The sequence below is a fragment of the Lagenorhynchus albirostris genome, chromosome 6, assembly GCF_949774975.1.
Source record: "Lagenorhynchus albirostris chromosome 6, mLagAlb1.1, whole genome shotgun sequence".
Taxonomy (NCBI): domain Eukaryota; kingdom Metazoa; phylum Chordata; class Mammalia; order Artiodactyla; family Delphinidae; genus Lagenorhynchus; species Lagenorhynchus albirostris.
In genome coordinates, this window is record NC_083100.1 from 56,010,954 (window position 1) to 56,016,953 (window position 6,000).

The 6,000-nt window shown below is 40.9% G+C and overlaps 1 long non-coding RNA gene across 1 annotated transcript in view; it reads left to right on the forward strand.

The window, feature by feature from the left end:
• Positions 1 to 5,451, forward strand: part of LOC132521751 (uncharacterized) — a 62,204-nt gene extending 56,753 nt beyond the window's left edge. The window contains exon 3 of the long non-coding RNA XR_009540950.1: positions 5,342 to 5,451. This is a non-coding gene — a long non-coding RNA (uncharacterized LOC132521751). The remainder of the gene's footprint in view (positions 1 to 5,341) is intronic.
• The last annotated feature ends 549 nt before the right edge of the window (positions 5,452 to 6,000 follow it).

Consider the following 6,000-nt stretch of genomic DNA (forward strand, 5'->3'; position numbering starts at 1 on the left):
GTGCTAGTAAAATAACTTTGATAGGCTCATTGAACGGGAATTTCCCTAAAGGGTCATAGAAGCCATCTTCCTGCTTTTGGGCAGGTGGTTCTAATATAATGTAGGAATGTTAGCTGTGTACTGTTTTTAATAAATCTCCAAGAGAGAGAATTTCTTCTCTTCCTTGGTGCTAATATATAATAATTTAGTGGCCTATATCTCTTAGATAGGAATGTCAATGGGTAGTTTTAAAGGCATTAAAGATTTAGGTGAATTACAATGAAAATGAATGTCAGACTTTGGAATGAATTCTCATTCAAGTAGCTGTCTTTCCTACTTCAGAAATTCTTTGAAAATAAAGCTTGATAAGTATCAATCCTATGTTGTTTAACTGGAATCCTATGTAAGAGGTCTATTGATATACCGATTGATGTTCCTGATCCGGTCTTTATTGAGTGCCTTCTCTGTGCTAGGCACCAGGCTCTCAGGGCTAGGCTATAGTAGTGTGTACTGTGCATATGGTCCCTGCCCCTTTGGAGCTTGTACTCTAATGATAAAGCTAGACTTTGAACAAGCAATTAAAAAGGCACTATGTATTTTACAGAAGATCTTGGTCAAGGGAATCTTTCTGGGAGAATGACCTTTAAAGAATAGAAAAGGGGAGAAATTCACTCAGACAAGGATGGAGAAGTAGGCAGGGGTCAGATCATGCCAGCTTTTACAGGGCACATGTGGTGGCATTGGATTGCGTCCACTTAGCTAAGCTGAACCGTATTTCCCCGAAATCCCTTGCTTGTATGACTCTGGGTTGGTTAGGCCACCAAAGACATTTTGCAGGAGATTTAGAAGGCAGAAGTGAAGCACCAGCCATACTTTTCATGCACTGAAGGTTGGTGCAGGGCTTCCTGTGCTGCGGCAGATCATGCATGCTGTCTTAGATCCACTAGCTCACCTTAATGGTGTGAGGCAGCACCTGGATCTACTGCTCCTCAAGCTCCCGCCAGATCTCCTACTTCAGCTTCTTCGTGTCCTGGGCCATGAGGGGACAGCTCCATGGCCAAAGTTGAAATTGGAGGTAGTGAGAGGCAGACATGGGTTCCAATTTGTCCTTGTGGATTCCAGTTCATCCTCATGAGTTGCAATTTGTTCTTGCTCTCATCCACATCCAGCTGGCCTTCTGATCACCAGCCTTTCTGATCTATGATAACTTCAGGCTCAGAACTAGATACAGAGGCAATGGCCAAGATAGACTACTCCATCAGCTCCCACAATTGTGTAAGGCCTACTCCTTCTACGAAAGCACTTTCTTTATTATAGTGGTTCTTCTTGTCTGGCCGATATACCATGAAAATAATTTTAATGCCCTTGAAACCTCCAAGTGGAGGTGTTTTTGTTTCTTTCTCTTCACTTCTGACCAATAGCTTGTAATGTATCCATATGGCATTTTGTGTTGTTTTTTTCCTCTTCTCCTTCTTGAAATCTCTCCAGGATTATGTTACACAGTCTCATCTCTGTCAATTTCTAATATTTAGGTATAGGGTCTTCTCTGCAAAGGGAGAAGGTGGTCATCATTGACCTTGCTAGGTTGTCTTCCTCATCTTTGTCCTTACCTGGGCCTCTTAATGGAAGACAAAAGGCAATGCAAGATGAACGTCCACAGGGACATCTTTTTGTTTGGGTTTTCATGGATTGTGATCACCAAGAGGTTCCTAACCTGCTTCTAGAGGAAAAATGATTGTTGGCCTGAACTGTCCAACCAACCCTTTATGTCTTGGAGGATAAAGATAATTAAAATGGACAATAGTGATTTTCCGTTTGCTCTGGCTGGATATGATATTAATACCCATGACCAAATAGGAATTTATTGATATCAATTTTCATAAGTCACCTACCAAGTTTGGATGCAAACCAGTAACCTCAAACTCCCCATGTACAAAGCTGAACTCTTACTCGTTCCTTTCAAAAATCTGCTTTTTCTCCAGTATTCATTATCTTAGTTAATGACACTGGTATTCATCCTGTTATCCAAACTGGAAACTTGGGACCCATTCTTGCCTCATCATTGGAGACATAGTATCCCATCACTAACCTCTAGATCCATAAACTTCATTTTCTGTTCTTGCCTTACCTTCCTTCCTCTGAATAACAAGTCAGACTGGTCTAAGTGTGCTGGTTTATTTACTCATTCATTTAACCAACCTTTGTTCCTACTGTATGCCAGCCAGTGAACAGAGTACTGGGGATGCAAAACCCAACAAGTTGGAGTCCTTATGTTACAGTTTATATTTTAGTGAAATTATGGACAAATTATTAGGCAGTTGTAATCCAGAGTGGGAACACGTGTGAAGGAAACCTAACCCAATCTTAAGGAATCCGAAAGGCTTGCAGAGGACTGACATAGTAAGAGTGAGAAGGTGAGGGGATTTGGAGGGGAGGGAAGGAAGAGAGGAATTACTTTTGCTAAGGAGACAGGATTCCTCAGAATCCTCTATTCCATGGGAGCAGGGAAATAGGGGAAGTCTTCAGCTTGTTCTTTCTTTGAGGTTTGTTTGGGATGTGTTTTTTCCAATATTTTGCATCTAACTTTGTTTCTGGATGTGTGAGAGAGTGTGTGTGTGTGTGTGTGTGTGTGTGTGTGTGTGTGTGTGTGTACTTACCTATCTCCTTACCTCTTTTTACCTATTTCATCCCTAATGTCCTCAGACCACAGAAAAAATTGAATTAGATAGGGTAAGATGCTGGGACTGGATTCAAACAAGCTTTAATTCTCTACAAGTGCCTGATTATGATTTAAGGGAGACACTGATTAAAAACACAGGGAGAATGGGTCTACATTTTAAGGCACCAACATGCAGGGGCAACTGTGCTTGAAAATGATAGTTCAAAAAACATTGCTCCTGAGGTATGTATGCAGCTGTGATTGGCAAGAACAGCACAGAGATTTTTGTGTCAGTGTAGGACAAAGCTGAAGTAACCTGATATAGACAATATGAGAAACTTCCCTGAGATTTCCAAGGAACACTCAGGTGATTCAGATGCAAAAGTCCACAGAGCCCAGTTTTAAGAAACAGTGCTCTAAAAGAATCAGCTTAAAATGAGACATTTAATTTCTTTTTTTTCTGTGTCCCCATGGAATTGTTTTCCATTCGTTTTTGGCTCTTCCTGAAGACATTTCCACGTGACGACATAGGGAGAGCACATTTGCAAATCACATTCAGGGTGGTGAGAGATAATGAAATTGAAGTGTCAGCAGTTTGCAAAAGGAAAGCTTTTTTTTTTTTCCCTCTCAAGCTCTGTTATTACCTTATTCAATTTGCACTTTATTTTGAAGCACATGTATAGAAATAAGCAAATTATTAATTCAAGCTTGTCTTCAATTTTGTGCTTGGCCTGCAAACCTCTAACATCTCTCCCAGTTCCCCAGGTGGACTGCTGAAGGCTTGGTGATAGGTTGAGGTGGTCATATTCATTATTCAATATGAGCTGCAAGCAACTTGATATTTCACGCGAGCATGTGGCAGAGCTGAGAGAGGGGTGGGGGAAAGTGTCATTCAGGGGAATACAGTCTAGGCTGCTACCATTTTCATGTTTAGCTGAAGGCTTAACATTAGCTGTGGTCACAGATTCCAAGGATAAGGATAATTCCATTGAGAATTCTGGTTACAACCAGGTATTTTTGTCTCTGTGACCTGTCCTATTTCTCTGCACAGGAGAGCACATCTTGAGCCAGGCCATATGCTCAGCGTCACAGGGCTTTGTGTGTTCCATCTGGAGCACTGGGAATAATGAGATCCTGAGCAGCAAAGGGCAGAGTTCCTGGAAAGCAGCCATACTTGGTGGAGGTGGGGAATGCTCATGGCCCGCGGCTCCTGGGGCTCTGGAAGCATTTCTAGATGGCGTCTGCGTCGTCTGTCAGCGCCTCCATTCCACTGCTGGGCACTCACACCGTTTGAAAGAGCCCTGGACCTTATGCCCAGTTATAAGAGAAATGTGCCCACAATCTTCCTTCCTCACATAGCTAAAAGTGTCTTTTTTTCTGCTCTGTAGTTGTAGGTTGCCACCAGGCTTTAGGATTACAGAATGTTAGAACAAAAAGGTCATTAGAGTTCACTTGTTTTAGTGTCCCCATTTTTACCATTTGGAAACTTGGGGTTAGAGAAGTTAGGTGATTCATCCAGGGACACACAGCTAGTTAGATACAGCCCAGGGACCAGATCCCAGATATCTGGATTCCACAACTGAGTGATCTTTCTACTAAGAAAGCAATACCCAGAACACCTGGAGAGCTCAATTTATGTGCGCCGACAATGAAAGTTTTTTGTAATCTATCATATTCTCCCCAAATGTTCAGTCCAAGACATATTCATTTTCAAAACCTTCACCATCAGACCTCAGCAAATGCCTTCTTGACTATCTGAGAGAGCGTGCCTGCAGCTTTTGGAGTTCTGGAAGCTGAATGCCTATGCCACCTCCCCGCCATGCTTTCCCTGTGTTTTGTGGGTGGATGGCTCGGGTCTTCCATGGCTGATCTGTTAACTGAGTAATATCAGGGGTCACTTTGGGATGAGAACAGTCTGTGTGTTTAGAATAAACAATGTAAATTGTTATTGAGTTATCAGGAAAAATTAAAATGAAAGAAGTCCTCACCCCAGCCATTTTAAATGGTTTCCTTAAGCAACAGGCCTGTGGTTGAGGGTCTAGGTTGCTCCTCTGACTTACTTTGCTTGCTGCAGACTAAAACGACTACTTAACTGGCAGGCAAGGACACTCAGGGCACAGACAGTGCAGCTAAATAGTACAGGAAATAATGGTGTTTTAGCTGAACTGCTGGGGCAAATTAACACAACACTCTATTAGGGTAAAAAGTGAGGTTAGAAACAGGAAGGCTTACGAATCTGTATGTCCTGTATGTGCGCCGTAATAGGCTTACGAATCTGTGTGTCCTGTATTTTTGAGCTATGAGATAAATCTATAAAATAATGAGATCAACCTCACTAAAAGTGAGGTTAGAAACAGGAAGGCTTACGAATCTACTTTCCTTAGAGCAATGTTAAGGAGCTTCTGAATTCCCATTGTGTATTTGCTTTAGCTCTCAGTTTTCAAACACACACACACACACACACACACACACACACACACACACACACACTTGCTCACACAGACATCTGCACACATACTCACATTCACTCACACACACAGTTGTGTTTATTGTCAGACTCTAGGTGCTGCTCTAAAGCAGTGGTTTTCCCAGTGTGGTCTGAGGAAACCTGGGGGTGCTGAGATTAAGGGATTCTGTAAAATCAGACTGTTTTCTTTATAGCATTAAAATATTATCTGTCTTTCTCACTCTCATTTTTCATAGTGTACAGTGTTTTACAGAACACACAAAACAGGAGCAGGTGTGAGAATCTGGCAGTTTTAAGTCAGAAATTAAACGGATGTGCAAAGATGTAAAACAATGTCATATTCTAGGTAAATTTTGTTTTGTTCTGCAAAATGTAGTCATTTACATAAAAATATGTTATTTATATTAACGTGTAGTGGGGTTATTATTATTTTAAAATGAATCAACAGACATTTTTACACATTTCTCAGTTTAAATTTCTAATACGGTAAATATCAATAGTTATAACTCATGTAAACAAAAGTTCTTTGTAGTCCTACATAATTTTAAAAGTGTAGAGGAGTCCTGAGGCCAAGCATTTAAGAATTGCTTCTCAAAAGTGATGAGACTTTCTCTCAAACAGACGCTGTAGCATACATCAAGTGAGGGTTTCTCCTTTCAAAACAGTCACTTTGAAATCCTATATTCCTAGTTTAGTGATGTCATTGCTCAGTCCACTTTTAAATCTTCTGTTTTAGAGCTGTCTTGTTGGCCAGTTTTTTATTTCATTTTCAAACTTTGTTTTTGATCCATAATGCTTAATCTCCATTGATAACCTACATTGCTAATCAAACAAGGCTTCAAATGACTTTGGATTCTTTGCAACAATAAAATCCATCACTCAAGGGACCAACATG